We start from the raw sequence: 17,968 nt of genomic DNA, 5'->3' as shown, positions 1-17,968 counted from the left end.
TTCCAGCAAAGATAAGGGGGATGGTGGGAGGGTAACCTGGACTGCAACAGTGAATACACTCGAACATCTACATTTATGGTAAGTACACAACTGTACTATGTTCATCGTGTTTCACTGTTGCAGTCATTACAACTGGGTTGAATCCCAAAGCTAAGGTTGGGAGGCTGGAGCTAAATAGGATTAGGAGCGTATTATGAGGCCCTGCAGAACTGCAGTGACAAAGCCTGCCCTGGATTTAGAGTAGAGTGGTAAGTGACAGTGCTTTGTAAAAGTGTGCACTGAACTCCAGGTTGCAGCCTCTAAAATGTCTTTGGTTGGTACTCCTCTGAGGAAGGCTGCTGAAGTGGCTGCTGCTCTGGTTGAATGTGGCCTAATGCTCTTAGGCACTGCTTTGCCATGTTGTGAATAGCAGAAACGAATGCAGTGGCCTATCCACTTTGAAACAGTCTGCTTTGAGATAGCCTTTCCTTGAGATCCTGCAGCATATGCCACTAGTAACTGCTCGGTCTTTCTGAAAGCTTTGGTTCTGTCCAAGTAGAAGCGCAGCTGTCTGTGTATGTCCAAAGAATGCACAAGTCTCTCACCCTTATTCTGTGGATTTGGGTAAAAAGTAGGCAAATGAATAGTTTGGTTAAGGGCCACACTGGACACTACCTTAGGCATAAATGTCGGGTTTGTCCTCAGAGAAACCCTATCTGGATGGAAACTGATAAAAGGTTCCACAGCCATGAGTGCCTGTAGTTCTGAGACTCGTCTTGCAGAGGTGCAGAGCTGTTTTCCATGATAAAAAAAATTTATATTAGCTGAAGAGGCTGGCTCAAGAGGAGGCAGGATGAGTTTTTCCAAGACATAATTGAGGTCCCATGCAGGAATTGGTGATCTCCTTGGAGGCCTTAAGTTTTTGGCTCCTCTGCGGTACTGCCTTAATAAAGGATGAGAAAAAATAGGTGGCTCTGTATTGTAATGAGCTGAAATGGCAGAGGCACAAATCTTAATTGATGAAAAAGATAGGTCTTTGTCCAGCATCTCAGTTAAATATTGCAAAATCTGAGGAATATTTGGTACAGTCATGTCAATACCTTGTGCCTGGTTCCAAGCACAGAATCTCTTCCATTTTTCAGCCTCCTGGCCTCCAAAATAACATCCATCACCGCTTTAGAGAGAGGTGTGTTTTGAATGACTACAGTATCCGCCATGCTGCCAGATTTAAGGTCTTGAGTTGGCTGTGCAGGATCTGATTGTTGTGTTGGGACAGTAAGTGAGGGAGTTGAGGTAATGTCCATGCTGGGTATTGAGACAAGTTCCTTAGAATTGGGTACCAGTGCTGGCGGGGACAGTATGGGGCAATCAGTCTCATTTTTGGCTTTTCTTGTCTGACCTTTACGAGTACATTGGGGAGGAGAGGCAGTGGAGGAAAGGCATAGACTGTTAGGTTTTTCCAGCTGAAAGATATTGCATCCACTTTCCATGTTTGCTTGTGATAAGTCCTTGTGCAGAATCTCTTCAGTTGGCAGTTGTGAGGGGAGGCAAATAGATCTATGTCCGGACATCCCCAATTCCTTGATATCATGCTGAAAACTTGCGGATCCAATTTCCACTTGAGGGGATCCATGAGGTTTCTGCTTAGTTTGTCTGCCAGAGTATTTATCTTTCCTGGCAGGAATTGTGCCTGCAGATGTACTTGGTAAGTCAAAGCTGTGTCCCACAAACTCATGGCTAGTCTGCATAGGGGGTAGGAATGAGTGCCTCCCTGCTTGTTTATGTACCACATGACTGTAGTATTGTCCGTCTTTACCAGTAGTTGTCCCGGATGAAGTAGATCCTTGAAGGCTGTCATGGCATTCTGAACAGCTAGCATCTCTTTTTGATTGATATGTAGATACATTTGGCTTGCGGACCATGTGCCCTGAATACATCTTCCTGCCATGTGGGCCCCCCAGGCATAATCTGATGCATCTGTTGTTAGTATCTGCCTGGCTGTGGGTAAAGCAAATGGCTGTCCCTTGTTGTGGTGACAGGCCTTTGCCCACCATCGAAACTCCTGTTGCAGGCAGGGAATGAGGGTAATTATTGTTTCCAGGCTGTGGCAGTGTTGAGTCCAAACACTTTTTAGATACCATTGAAGTTTCCTCAAATGTAATCTTGCATATGGAATTAGCAGAATGCAGGATGCCATGAAGCCCAAGGCCTGCAGAATATTTCTTGCATATAACTGGGTCTTTGTTGCCAACATTTTGAAATAAGCAGTCAGTTGCCTTTGTTTGTCTGGCATGAGATAAGCCATCTGGGCAGTTATATTTAAGCTTGCACCCGGGAATATTATCTCTTGAGAGGTTACTAGTTTTGATTTCTTTTCATTTACTGTGTACCCTAGGCATGTTAGTAATCTTTTTACAAACGCCAGATGCTGTAGTAGAATGTCCTTGTTCTCTGCTTGAATAAGGCAGTCGTCCAAGTAAGGATATATCTGTATTCCTCTTTGTCTGCAAAATGCAATTACTGGAGCCAGGTATTTTGTGAAGACCCTTGGCGCAGTAGATAAGCCAAAGGGCAGTGCAGAGAATTGGTAGTGCATTGAGCCAGCTATGAATCTGAGGTACCTTCTGAATGATTGTCTGATTGGGACATGCAGGTATGCCTCTTTTAGGTCTTAAGTCACAAGCCAAGCCTTCTTGCTCAGCATGGGCAGAAGCTGCTGCAGAGTCAACATTTTGAATCTTGGAATATCCAGGTATGTGTTTAGAATAGATAGGTCCAGTATTGACTCCAAGCTTTGTTCTTTCTGGGCACCAAGAACAGTCTTGAGTAAAATCCTTGTCCCTGCTCTTGCTGTGGTACTTGCTGAATGGCCCTCATGTCCATGAGGGATAACACTTGCTTTTGTGCCTCTGCCCATTGATTTTTTGGCAGGTCTGGCAAACCGTTTGCCCTTGGCAGGGTGTAAAAGTGAAACCTGTAGCCTTGTGACACTATATCCAAGACCCATTTGTCCTGGGTTATTACATGCCAATTTTGAGAAAAAAGTGCTAGTTTTCTCCCTAAAGGTGCTGCCAGAAGGTAAGTGCTTGGCGCAGGCAGGGGGAAGTCATTGGGACTGTTTCCTGTATGGCTGTGATTTGTCTTCTCTGCTTTTGGAGGTAGAAGCACCCCACTGTTTAGACCTGTATGAGCCTTGGGGCTGGGATCTGCCTCTAGGGTGTCTGTATCTGCCTCTTTGTGGCCTGTCTGACACTGGAAAGGACCAATTCTTTGTAGGCCAGTGCCTGCTAAATCTTGGAGGCTGTACCTGTAAGAAATCCTTGACTGTTTGCATAGATTTAGCTTTGTCCTCCATTTTCTTCAACACCTGTTCTGCTTTATCACCAAACAAGGTATCATGCTGTAATGGAGCATCTAATAATTTTGCTTTAACATGATCAGGCAGATTCTGCTCCTTTAACCAAGCATGCATCCGAATGACAGAACCCGTAACAGCGGCCCTGCAGGAGGCCTCCAGAGAATCAAAATCACATTGTAAAGTATGCTTTCCCACTTGCTCAGCTGCATGCAATAAATCCTGCATTTCTTTGTTTTCTGCACATTCAGAATTTATCAACATTTTCTGTTTAAGCAGTGACATAATATATTGCTGATATTTAAGCATATGAAACTGACAATTTAAAGCCCTTATAACCAAGGTAGGAGAAGTGTAAATCTTTTTTCCCCATCTGTCCAGTGCCCTAGAATCCCTGTCAGAGGGGGTAGGATTTTTTGCAGTGGAAGCCTTGACCTCTTTGGGACCTTGAGAGATAGTTTCTGGGTCAGCAGCAGGGTTCTTAAAAAGGAATTTATGTGATTCAGGAACCCTGTAGTATCTGTTTGGCTTAACAGGAGCTGGAGGTAAAGAGTCAGGAGTCAGACTGGACTCTGAAAATACATCATCTACAATGTCTAGCACAGGTGGAATAGCAAGGGGCCTGTGCTGAGGTAGTAAAAGGAAGTCTCTGAGCCTTTTCTTAGATTCTGAATAATCTTGACTCTTCCAGTGGAAATGCTCCCTCATGGTATGCAGAGTTTCCCCAAAATAGTAATCCTTAGGAGGAGAGGCTGAAGGGATAGATTCTTCAGCATCAGAATCCTCATAGGGAGGAAGAGAGTATTCCTGAACAGAAGTGGAATCAGAAGAAATGGAAACCTGATCTGACGAGTCATATTCTGTCGCTTGCCTAGGCCTCTTATCAGGAGAGGGATGGGAACCCCTGATCAAAGTAATTAGGTCTTTGACCATTCTGAGCATCTGTATTTTAGGCATGGAGGCCTGTCCAAGGGGCTGTTGTACTTGTTTCTTTGTCTTTAGAGATGCTTTAGTCTTTGCCTTTGAAGCTGAAGTCGTTTTAACATACAACTGTGTAGGCCTGAAAACACCCTCAGAAGCCGATGCCTGCTCAGCGGCTCCGGACCCATCTTTGGGAATAGTTTCTGAGGTTCCAATACCTTGAGTATCCAGTGGCCTAGTCAGCTCCACGTGGGAGTCGGAAGCAGCCTGCGGCTCTAAAGTAGCGGGTGTCAGGGGCTGCGAAGGTGCCTCACTGAGAACCGGCGAACCAGCGACTGGCTTAGAAGAAGCCTCGTCGTCAGTTTTGGACCTCGGATGCCTGTCTTTTTCTTTTTCTTTGCGTTTCTTTTGAATTGCGGTAGTCAGATGGCTGTCCGACAACATCTTGTAATTAAATCTTCTGTCAAAATAGTGAAATGCAAAATCGTACAGACGCTTAACTGTGCGTTGGTTAAATCCAGCACAAAACCGACAATTAGCAATGTCGTGATCAGGGCTTAGGCAAGGAATACAGTAAGAATGGAAGTCCTTATGAGGTATTTTCTTCCCACAAGAAATACAATTATTAACTTTTTCTGACATCGGTCTGGAGCAAGAAAAAAGTTTCCCCAACGGGGTACTTAGCTTTTAATGAAGACTTCGGATCTGAAATTCGAACACGAAAATCTCCGGAGTCGGCCGACCGGCACTTGCGAACTGCTTCTGCTTCGGGCACCTCGCGGCAAGAAAGACTGAAGAAAATGGCATCGGCTGCATCTTTTATACCCCTGGCGCACTGACGTCAGGGAGGAGGTGACAGCAACCGATGTCAGACCTAGACTTTGTAATTCAGGCAGACTGCATGTAGCCTGCCAGCAGGATAACCCAAATGTAATAACTGCAACAGTGAAACATGATGAACATTATACTAGACATTGCTTGTGCTCCTAAAGAAATTAATGTTACTTCATGTCAAGTTTTACTACAGTTAAAGTGCAGTGATCATAGGGATATAAAGGTTAAATTATTGCTAGATAATTCTGCTAACATGAAATCTAAATCCATGCACAGAAGATTAATTACAAATTATATGGAAGCAAAACAGTCATTATGTAAAATTAACTGGAGTGATTTGTTCAGCAAAAAAACTGCAAAGGAAATGTGGCAAGTTTTGAAAGAAAAAATTTTTGAACGCAAAAAATAAAAAAATGTTTAACATCAGGATCTAGGCACATAACATCGTGAGAATATATTTCCATAAAAAGAAGATACTCGATTAAGGTGAGATACAAAAATATAAGAAATGGAAAACATGTTGAACTAGAACTTTGAAAACTGAGATAAACAAGCTGGACAGACAAATTAAACATATTGTGAAAAGAGAAAATTGATGAAAATTTATATAAAGACATTGAGCATATCAGGAAACCATTTTAAAGATACATAAGATGTGGTAAGAGTACAAACTGATAAATTGTATGCGGATTATAAAATTTATTCTCAGACACAACAAATTAAATATATATTTATAAAATGTTATGCAGAACAGGTTTGCTCCACAGCAGAGGTGATAAATTGTTCTAGTAACATCTAGGTGATCAAATCAAATTAGATTATACTGAAAAAGAACTACACAAACTGGACCCAAAGTATTGAGAGGAAACAAATTTAGTAATAATGACCTGAAAACACTTTGCATGAACTTACAGTGCCACTATATCTGTTATTCATTAGGTTATATAAATATGGGAAGATTCCTCAAGACTGGAGACAAAGTAGGACAAACCCAGAGTCATACTGACCCATACGTTCACTTTCCTTTGCAGAATAATAAAGGAGAATGTTATATTGGATAAATTATTGTCAGAATTAGAAAGGTTGCAACTTGAAACCATACAATAGTATGCATATGTTTAAACTCTGTAACATGATGTTCTGTAACAATATAACAGCAGCTATGAATGAAAAATTATGATGTGATGTAATTTATATAGATTTAACTTTAGTGTTTGATAGGGTCATACACAAAACACTGATCAATAAATTAGAACAATTAGGTAATGATGTACTCTTGATAAGATGGATAGCTGTATGGCTTACAAATATGACATGGCAAGTATCATACAGCAATAATACAGGTGAACTTCGATTCAGATCATTCTTTTTCATCTGAGGTGTTCTACAGTCTGTGTGCAGATGACTTGAAAATGGGTAAACTGATTACATGTGTTACAGATAGGGCATGTCTGCAAAAGAACTTGAATTCATTAACCATTTGACACAAGAGAGTGCTATGCTGATAAATACACCAAAACTAAGCATGCGATATTTAGGAGACTTAAATTCAAAGGGGAATCTTTAACACAGCACACAATGACTGAAAGTGTAGATTCATTTAAGGACCTGGGTATGTGGGTAGATCCAGCTTTGAGTTTTTTTAATCATATCAACCAATTGGTTAAAGTTAGTTAATGAACTAGAGGCTGTATAAAAAAACATATAAAGTCTAGGAAATCATAAATGATGAAATCATTGTTTGTTAGTTAAATTAGACCCAAACTTGAGTATGGAATTCAATACAGAAACCTTACAAGAAAAGAAGCACGAGTCAAATGGAAGGAATACAGTGGAAATATACCAAGTGTATCCATGGATGTGAAAATTTAGATATTTAAGGAGATATCTATATAGACTACCAAATTACATTAAAGCAAGTACTAGTTTAGGTATTTTAACAACCACCTGGACACTGGCAGGTGACATTATTGCCTATGCTTGAAATTATGTATTATGTAATGCAGGCTGCTGAGGAGGAGAAACGACTGAAAACTGACTTTCTGTGATAGGGGTTATTATGCTACTGCTGATGGAAGGGTCTTAGTCAATCCCCTATCACAGGGAGACAGAGGAGGGGATTCTGAGCTCTGAAAAGCCACAAGTGTGGGTCTCTTCAGACACAGAACTCATATGACATGGAGGCAGCGTGAATAATGTGCAACTTTTTTTTTTTTTTAAACAAGAGCCGTCTTTATTAAATTATCACTTATGACATTGGCAATAATACATGTATATAAACGAAAACAAACCATATTGACATTTTTACTTGCAAACATTATACATCACTCTTACATACAAATATTTCAAGCATGGGCATTAATGCCCTTCTAGCCTGCCAATATACCAAAACACTTGTTCCCATAATGTATCCAGGCTGTTCTTAAAAATATCTATAAACTTGTGCTTGCATTAATGTAATTTGGTAGTCTGTTCCATGCATAAGCTAATCAGTCAGAGAACCAATCAGTACACTTCTCATTCCTATTGAATCTTCCACATAGGTTGTGTGATGATTCTCTAGTACTTTTTGATAACCCCAAACATTCCCAAAGGTAGTTGTCTCTAAATGCTCTATATACTATCCGGCCACTGTCTGTCAAACATTACATAGCTCATTCAATTCCTGCCTTGTTTTAAACACCATTCCTCCTCCAAAATGTTATTCTGCATGTATTCTTCTTAAAATGCCCATTTTTTTTTAGTAATTCGCTCCTACCCACTTCTAAAGATCCCACTTCCAGTTGTTTTATCTCAGTTACTATATTCACTACTTCTAGTACTGTAGGTTTAGACTTTGATTTCCATTTTCTAGTAATTGTTTTTTTTGGCAGCTGCCATATTTAGATTCTTCAAGGCCTTACTATATATATGGGCAATTCCACATTTGTATCATAGCTCACAAAAAATAATTTCCTTAGTTATAACAATTTGCTCACCCAGTATTTCTGATAGAATAGTCTGCAGGGAACTTTTAAAGCCTGCCAACTCATTACACTCCTAGAAAACATGTTCCCAGTTGCCTGTTTCTTCCCCATGACACCTCCAATATTTGCTATCTATCTGAGGAAAAAATATTTGAAGTTTGCTTGGGGTATAAAAATACCTATGCAAACACTTCCAAGCAAAGATCCTAAATATTCCAGACTTTGTTGCATATTTGGGAGCCATGCATGCATCCTCCCATTGTTTCTTTGTGAATTGCTTATCCACTCTCTTTTTCCCAATCCTTTCAAACCTCATTTGATCGATTCTTTTAATTATCATGCAATATTTTATATGCCCTACTAATTATCCATTTTTAACAGTATCTTCTATTCTACATTCTAAAAACTCTACCAGTGCTGGTCTTTCACTTAGGATCCCCCTAGTTCTTTCTCTTTGCCTGCATTCTGATATCAGTCCTTGATAGGGAAGGCAATCTCTAGCCTGCAGTCCAAACAAATTCTTGGCCTCTTCCCATTCTATTGCCTTCCCCTCTCTAATTATTTGCTCCCAATACCTTGGCTCCTTTGCCAGTTTTCTCCAATAAATTCCAGCTCCCCCTTACCTAACTGCAGTCATTTCTATTGGCAGAATCTACTTTCTCCAAATGATAAACATCTTGTTTATCTTTACCTGCTTTCAAAACAGTGAACTTGTTTTTCATTATTGTAACAAGGTGGTGACTGAAAATGGACTATAATGGTCCAGTCTACTTAATAATAAATAAATATGCAGACAAATAAATACATAAAATATAGGTTAACAGAAAGATAAAGGTCCATATGGTGGCTTTGTTTAATTTGTAAAAATAATAACCATGTTCATACATCCATCTATTCACAACTCCTTTCACCCTTTTTTACACATGGGGTCAGGGTGTTACTTTAAAAGTGACAATCATCTAGCCCCAATGTTCACACCTCTGGGTGGCTAGCCCTGGCACAGTTGTTCTTCCATACCACACATACACACTCACACCTATGGCCAATTTAGTTTGTTCAATTCACCTACTGCATGTCTTTGGAATGTGGAAGGAAACCTGGAAAACTGCAGAAAATCTACATGAACATAGGGATGACATGCAGACTCCACAAAGAAGGCACCCCAGCTGAGAATCAAACTGGTGAACCTCTTGCTGTGAGGCAGGAACGCTATCTGCTGTGCCACTGTGCTGCTCAATTGTGTTTATTATGAATGAATACATTACCTTGTTTAGCCTTCCTGTCTGCCAAAGAGTACATTATGATAGCAGCTGGAAATAAAGCAAAACCTACTGGTGCATTCTGTTCGCAGGGAACTGGATGCAAGATATCTTAGCAGTGCATATCATAATCCAACCAAAAAAATGTCAGAAGACAGATATCCCAGCTTTGTAAACTGGAAATGTATGTTTATTTTTCCCCAGTTTCTAGCTGACCATCAAGCTCCTTCCCCTTAACTCAAATGGCCCATTCATTCCATTGGAAGTGACAGCCTTATGGCCCACTCATTCCTTCTTGGGTGAGGGGCAAATATTGGGAGTACTGGTGCCGTCCTATCATGGGGGAAACGCAGTTTTATCTTACATCTTTGCCATTCCCACTGCACATGCTTGTGATGTGCCTATCTTGCAGCATGCAGTGGGACTAAACAATGTTAACTTTCAAAAGAGGCATCCCAGCAATGGCATTTAAAGGTAAACAACTCAGGTGATTTCTCATCTCCATCAGGGATTCCAATAACAGTACTCCAGATATGTACTCCCTGACCCTCATACTAGAGACAGATAGGCTCTGCCTCATCATTTACACTGACAAATATTTCAAGCATGGGCATTAATGCCCTTCTAGCCTGCCAATATACCAAAACACTTGTTTCCCATAATGTATCCAGGCTGTTCTTAAAAATATCTATAAACTTGTGCTTGCATTAATGTAATTTGGTAGTCTGTTCCATGCATAAGCTAATCAGTCAGAGAACCAATCAGTATACTTCTCATTCCTATTGAATCTTCCACATAGGTTGTGTGATGATTCTCTAGTACTTTTTGATAACCCCAAACATTCCCAAAGGTAGTTGTCTCTAAATGCTCTATATACTATCCGGCCACTGTCTGTCAAACATTACATAGCTCATTCAATTCCTGCCTTGTTTCAAACATCATTCCTCCTCCAAAATGTTATTCTGCATATATTCTTCTTAAAATGCCCATTTTTTTTAGTAATTCGCTCCTACCCACTTCTAAAGATCCCACTTCCAGTTGTTTTATCTCAGTTACTATATTCACTACTTCTAGTACTGTAGGTTTAGACTTTGATTTCCATTTTCTAGTAATTGTTTTTTTTGGCAGCTGCCATATTTAGATTCTTCAAGGCCTTACTATATATATGGGCAATTCCACATTTGTATCATAGCTCACAAAAAATTATTTCCTTAGTTATAACAATTTGCTCACCCAGTATTTCTGATAGAGTAGTCTGCAGGGAACTTTTAAAGCCTGCCAACTCATTACACTCCTAGAAAACTTGTTCCCAATTACCTCTTTCTTCCCCATCACACCTCCAACATTTGCTATCTATCTGAGGAAAAAAATATTTGGAGTCAACTTGGGGTATAAAAATACCTATGCAAACACTTCCAAGCAAAGATCCTAAATATTCCAGACTTTGTTGCTTATTTGGGAGACATACATATATCCCCATTGTTTCTTTGTGAATTTCTTATCCACTCTCTTCTCCCAATCCTTTTTAACCTTCTCTGATTGATTCTTGTAATTATCATGCAATATTTTATATGCCCTACTAATTATCCATTTTTTAACAGCAGCTTCTGTTCTAGATTATACTAAAAACTCTACCAGTGCAGGTCTTTCACTTAGGATCCCCCTAGTTCTTTCTCTTTGCCTGCATTCTGATATCAGTCCTTGATAGGGAAGGCAATCTCTAGCCTGCAGTCCAAACAAATTCTTGGCCTCTTCCCATTCTATTGCCTTCCCCTCTCTAATTATTTGCTCCCAATACCTTGGCTCCTTTGCCAGTTTTCTCCAATAAATTCCAGCTCCCCCTTACCTAACTGCAGTCATTTCTATTGGCAGAATCTACTTTCTCCAAATGATAAACATCTTGTTTATCTTTACCTGCTTTCAAAACAGTGAACTTGTTTTTCATTATTGTAACAAGGTGGTGACTGAAAATGGACTATAATGGTCCAGTCTACTTAATAATAAATAAATATGCAGACAAATAAATACATAAAATATAGGTTAACAGAAAGATAAAGGTCCATATGGTGGCTTTGTTTAATTTGTAAAATAATAACCATGTTCATACATCCATCTATTCACAACTCCTTTCACCCTTTTTTACACATGGGGTCAGGGTGTTACTTTAAAAGTGACAATCATCTAGCCCCAATGTTCACACCGCTGGGTGGCTAGCCCTGGCACAGTTGTTCTTCCATACCACACATACACACTCACACCTATGGCCAATTTAGTTTGTTCAATTCACCTACTGCATGTCTTTGGAATGTGGAAGGAAACCTGGAAAACTGCAGAAAATCTACACGAACATAGGGATGACATGCAGACTCCACAAAGAAGGCACCCCAGCTGAGAATCAAACTGGTGAACCTCTTGCTGTGAGGCAGCAACGCTATCTGCTGTGCCACTGTGCTGCTCAATTGTGTTTATAATGAATGAATACATTACCTTGTTTAGCCTTCCTGTCTGCCAAAGAGTACATTATGATAGCAGCTGGAAATAAAGCAAAACCTACTGGTGCATTCTGTTCGCAGGGAACTGGATGCAAGATATCTTAGCAGTGCATATCATAATCCAACCAAAAAGATGTCAGAAGACAGATATCCCAGCTTTGTAAACTGGAAATGTATGTTTATTTTTCCCCAGTTTCTAGCTGACCATCAAGCTCCTTCCCCTTAACTCAAATGGCCCATTCATTCCATTGGAAGTGGCAGCCTTATGGCCCACTCATTCCTTGGGTGAGGGGCAAATATTGGGAGTACTGGTGCAGTCCTATCATGGGGGAACTGCAGTTTTATCTTACATCTTTGCCATTCCCACTGCACATGCTTGTGATGTGCCTATCTTGCAGCATGCAGTGGAACTAAACAATGTTAACTTTCAAAAGAGGCATCACAGCAATGGCATTTAAAGTTAAGCAACTCATGTGATTTCTCATCTCCAACAGGGATTCCAATAACAGTACTCCAGATATGTACTCCCTGACCCTCATACTAGAGACAGATAGGCTCTGCCTCATCATTTACACTGACACTCTCTCTTCAGCCAGCTCCTCTAGCAACCAAACTGCTAATTTAAACTCTGGTCATTTGGATTGTAGTTAGGGTTTTATCCCTCTATGACAATATACAATATGTTAAGGAAATCCTTCAGGTCTGTCCCTGTGGGTGCTATTACATAGAGAGATGAACATCGTATCAGCTTCCTCATCAGCCTACTACAAGCCCTTAAGTAATACTCTTGATTGTACTACTATCACAGCTTGTATGAAGCAGTGTAAATGTGGCAGTAATTGTTGCCTCGCCAAATCATTACAGCCTGGAAAACTCAGATGAAAGGTGTTCAATTTAACTTCCATCATCTAGAGTGGTTAAACTTTTCAAGAGGTACAGGCATCCTTTGGAGTATTACCCCTTACATACTTAGCACACATGAGCCATAAGGATGTAGAACCTCCTTAGTTCATTGCAAACATCCTTGACTTCTTTCTTTTTCAGCACATACCAGAAGTCTTTCAAAGCTGAGTTAGCAGCTCCCACACTTCTTCCGAAATGAAACATGGGTTTTTCAGTATCACAAGATCATCATCTACATATGGCACTACATTGTATAAAATACCATAGGACAATCCTTACTAAGTTCACAGAAGGAAAGTGAAAACTACAGCATGCAAGAACTCAGTAGAAATACTTGCACTGTATACTTGGGAAGAAAATTTTAATTTATAAAGCATAAGGAAAGTTTCTCAATGCAAAAATAAGTTGGTGCAAAAATACTTCAGTAATGGGGATCAAACAATAAATTGCACTACTTTTTTATTCTAGAGAAAACAAGCTGTTATCCCACTTTTGGGCATTCATCAGACTCAAAATCAAGTAAATAACCAAAAGTAATGCTCCCAGAGCCAAGTCACCCAATAACTGGTCCACAGGTGGATCAAAGCAAAACATATTTTAAAATTTTGAACAAAATCGATGAAGATGAGTTCTCAGACTGTAAATGTTCCAACTATCTAAAAGGCTATAATACATTTTAAAATGCATCACTACACTCAAGATTTGCAAGAGGTCATCCTTAATACATTATGACTATAACCTCTCCCAAGTACTCCTTAAAATACAGAAACGAGGTACCAAATTTATGCGACCAGTGTGGATACAAATTTTAAAATTCATGAAACCTACAATGGACAGCTGGCAGTACAGTTCGTTGGGCTAAAGTACTGCAAACGAGACATTCTAGTGACGCATTTCTTTTCAACAAACTTTGCATGCTTTTCTGTGTGATCAGTGGTGGATTATAATAGGGGCTCATGACTTCAGGTTGGCCATAGCTGGCTGGTTGTTAAAGAAAATTGCTACTGCTTCTGCTAGTCTTGCTAGCCGTGATTAGGTCATTTTCATTTAGGTGTAGATCTGTAAAATGTGTCTGCACTCTACCACACTGCATGCTCACGGACTCTGCAGACCGCAGACACCTGTACATAGCTGTGCTGGCAAATGGCTAGTGTGTCAGGTGAGTAATCACATTCCATTAAATGTATTTTTATATTTAGTCAGTGATTTGACTTAGAAGGTGTGCTGACATGGCACTGTACCTAGAAAAGATATGTGAACCTGATCTGAATGACTTCAACACATCTTCTCATCACTGCTTTGTATTCTAACATTGCTGCTAAGGACAGCCACAGGCAGGTAACTTCTGATATCCTATGACTTCTTTAGGCAGTCCCGGTTTTACTTTCAAGACACTTTTTTTTTATTCTTTAGTGTTACTGACACCTTTACTCTCCAGGCTGCATTCTTCCTAGGGCAGGATTTCTCATTACTTTTTACACAAAGTGAAATTATTTACACTTCTTCACGAAATATACAAATGAGGGAAGGAACTAAGTGATGATGGCTGTGGCTGGCTGATGCAGTTCCAGGACAATTAAATTATTTTAGAGAATGGGCAACATGTACATTTCACTCTGAGTGGACAACAGAAGATTTCCAGTAGAGTGCTAATGTACAGGTAATGCCCAGTAACAAAAATAAATAAAAAGTGTGCCACTTTACAGCAACATATTAAGCTACTGTGAAGCTTGAGCAGAAATAAAGCAAACTGAAGTAATTTTTTCTGCTCATTAAATAGCTTTGCTGTTAAGCAAGTGTTGAACAAAAATAAATAAATAAAAAGTAAATTAAGGGAAAAAAGAAAGAAATACTTGTGTGTTCCTATGGTGTGTATGCATGTGCATATATGTGACAGAATCTAGAGAGATAGAATACAGCACATCTTAACATCTTCAGACTGCATAAGGCAGTCTATCGAGCACACTTTCCTTAAACAAGAAGTATGAAACTCTAATATCTGGTATTGACTGAATTTCATCTTCAGTGATTTAACAACAAATGAATTGCTCTACATGGGACAATGCAGTAGTATACAGCCAAATCAGTGACAGTCAAGTGGCATGGGGGAGCTGTAATGACTTGTTTCCTATGTTTTTGTTTTCATTCATCTGCTTACAATAAGACCTCAAAAGTGTAATCATTCAGCAAAATAGGTGTAACGTGTGTGTGTGTGTGTTTGTTTCTATGTATATGTGTCTGAATCTGTCTGTGCTTCTCAGAGTGTAACATTATACAATTACATAACTGATATTTCGGATGTAAAATATGTCTTCCAGCAACACTGACATGTTACAGAAAGTTTGAAACATTAAGAGGAGGAATCATTTTACATCAAAAATATACAAAAAGGATATAGTGATAAAAACCCCATAAAACTATTTAAATGTAGCCCATTTTTAAACACGATAATGTCCTCCAGAGTGTGTGCTACTTGGGGTAATGCCCTTCCAGAGGTGTAAGTGTCCTCCACCTGTAGCGTTGCGCATCACAACACCCATGAGCAGGCATTATTTCCCACAGTAACACCCCAGTTAGGTATTACTGCTTGCTTGCAGCATGCCAGCAAGTTGAAAAATTAATCAAAGCAGATCACAATCTGGTCTGGTCTGATTACTCCTTTATTACGTAAATATGACTGAGAAACCTCCTCATCATATATGAGTAATGAGGATAAAATCAGCCAGCTGCTTAAGGTGAAGAGTTCCACTCCACTGTAAAATAAATTAATGGAAATCACCTGCTGCTGCTGTAACAAACCTCAAAGTCATTTTGGTCTATGGTGCGAAAAGAGGGAGAGGGCATACACTACAAGCAGTTACAGTGTAAAGTCAACAACTTGGATAAGGGGAAAGATTAAAGGTTAAATGAATTACATAATTTAAGTTTACAGCCTGAATTACAGCATTACTGCTGCAATAACACATAGGTTTAGAAAATTCAGACACTTCATTTACGTTGTCTTTTTAGACAAGATAGAATCAGACTGATTTAACAGCACGTCTGTTCACCTGCTGTCATGACACCAAGAGAAGTAGTAAAGTCACTAATATTTTCCAAACAGCAACAGCATTTGCTTGATGTTGCCTGCCATAGCCTGTTGTCTTTACTGTTCCGCATACTTACACAAACACACACACGCACGCACACACACACACACACACACACACACACACACACACACACACACACACACACACACACACACACACACGCACACACACACACACACACACGCACACACACACACACGCACGCACACACACATAAGCTCACTTGTCTAATGATGAAAGTCATTCCAGTTGGTCTGTGATCAGGTCAGTATATAAATCCTTTTCCCAAATAACAACAGTAGCAGGCTAATCTTGAGGTAACAGTTACTTTTAAAAGTATCTATCCTCTTAGAGTAGAGTTAGTCTGGTTCTGTTGTTTTTGTTGACTGACTGGGGGGAGTCATGGGTCACAGAGCCAGGTGGGTCAAAGTAAAGGTTGTAAGAATTTACATGACTTCCTGGAAATTGAGTAACTTCACTGAGGCAGCCAGTAGTAAGTGCATCATTCTAGATAGATCAGTTTGATTTGTTGATCACTGACTCGACCCTAAAGAAATCCAGGCTGGTTACCTGGAAAGCAGGTTTCTTGAATTTCATTTCAAGTCTCCAACTGGGCAAAAATAAGGAGGTCAAGAAAGGCTAAGGACATGCTTTCTTTGAGAGAATATGTATAAAGGTGAAGTTATGATTAAGTTTTAAGACAGATTAAAAATATATATTTGCATAGTAGTGACAGACCGGCTGGCAGTGGCAGTAGTGTTAGCACAGTAACGAGCCCTTTATTTTCTCTCTCCAACAGCTGTTGAAGGAGTTTAGAAGTTAACACTATTTTGTTTTTAGTGACATTTTGGGGTGTTCAATGTTGAAAACTGGGAAGCATGCAAAGAATTCTGTCCATTGTGGGGTTTTTTTTGCTAACCGGGTAAGTCAACTGCACATAAATATCCCTTTTCAGAAGTAACCTGAGAGTCACACAGTAGGTAAATGAAGGCTGAGGGAATCAAACTGTTGAGTACAAGAAGACAAAATAGAAGCTAATAAAAAAAAGCTCATAGCTTCAATCGCCTGCACCAACTTTCAACTTTACACAGATGCAATTTGTGAAGGACTTGTAGGCTTACCCCGGTGATATGTGTGTGTGTGCATATATTTATTTTAGACCATTTTCACTGGCAACCTAGAAGCACCATCTGGTTAAGTAACTTGTTTAGGGTCTCACAGTAAGCAAATGGCTGACAGAATCAAAACCTGGAGTATAAGCAGCAGCTCATTAATCGCGCATAGCCTTAAACATCTGCTTTTAAATGCTAGCTTTACACAACAACTAACTGCAATACAAAGGACTTAGGATATACTTTAGCAATGAGTGACTTCATTTTGCCATTCTATAAATAACATGCATATGAACCACTTTAAACTAGTACTCTATTAAAGAGCTGTGCTAGTGTATTGTGTTGTTGAGACTTATCACATTCATGCAAAAAAAAGAATTCTTGGCCACCTTACTAAGCTCCATTGATGCATACCAGTTTAAAATACGATGCATACAGGTAGCATGACACTTAAAATATCTGCATTTAATTTAATTATATTACAGAAGTATTGGAACTATTTATCATTGGGAATATAATTAATTCAACCTTTTTCAAGACAAAGTTAGCTTGCAAACAATATAAAGGAAAGGTAATATTTTAATAAATCCTTTATAGAAGGTTTATTCATTATGGATGTAAAATATACATACTGGCCCAGTAGCCCTTGCATTAAGTAATTCTGCGTGTGTTTGTCACATTTTTGAGAACTAATTTTAATGGTTATTTTTTTCTGTTATATTTTTAAAAACTGCAATTAATGTTTTCTTTTCTTTTACGTCTAAGGTTATCATTGCCACAGAGCTGTAATCATTTTGAAAGTTAGTAAAGACAAGTCAATGTACTAGAGCAGGCATGAAAATCTTGATTATAATGTTTTAGACTTAAGTGACCTATGTGCTGAATACATGTATTTTGTCAAAGCAACAGTGGGATGGGGAAACTTTCAACACATTTTGAAAATCAGTGTAACTTGTATAACAGCAACATTTTAATTACTTACCTTAACTCGTTACAACCAGGTGACACCTCCAGTTGCGCCTCTAGGCATCAAATATTGCTTGTTCATAGCCACA

General features: G+C 39.3%; 1 protein-coding gene across 2 annotated transcripts in view; it reads right to left on the bottom strand.

The window, feature by feature from the left end:
* Window positions 1–17,968, bottom strand: part of UGGT2 (UDP-glucose glycoprotein glucosyltransferase 2) — a 4,352,373-nt gene that overhangs the window by 182,261 nt on the left and 4,152,144 nt on the right. The window lies entirely within an intron of this gene.

Source organism: Protopterus annectens, chromosome 5.part1 (assembly GCF_019279795.1).
Source record: "Protopterus annectens isolate FY-2018-M chromosome 5.part1, PAN1.0, whole genome shotgun sequence".
Classification (NCBI taxonomy): Eukaryota; Metazoa; Chordata; order Ceratodontiformes; family Protopteridae; genus Protopterus; species Protopterus annectens.
The sequence above is the reverse complement of the archived record's forward strand: the minus strand, read 5'-3'. Positions and strand labels throughout refer to the sequence as shown.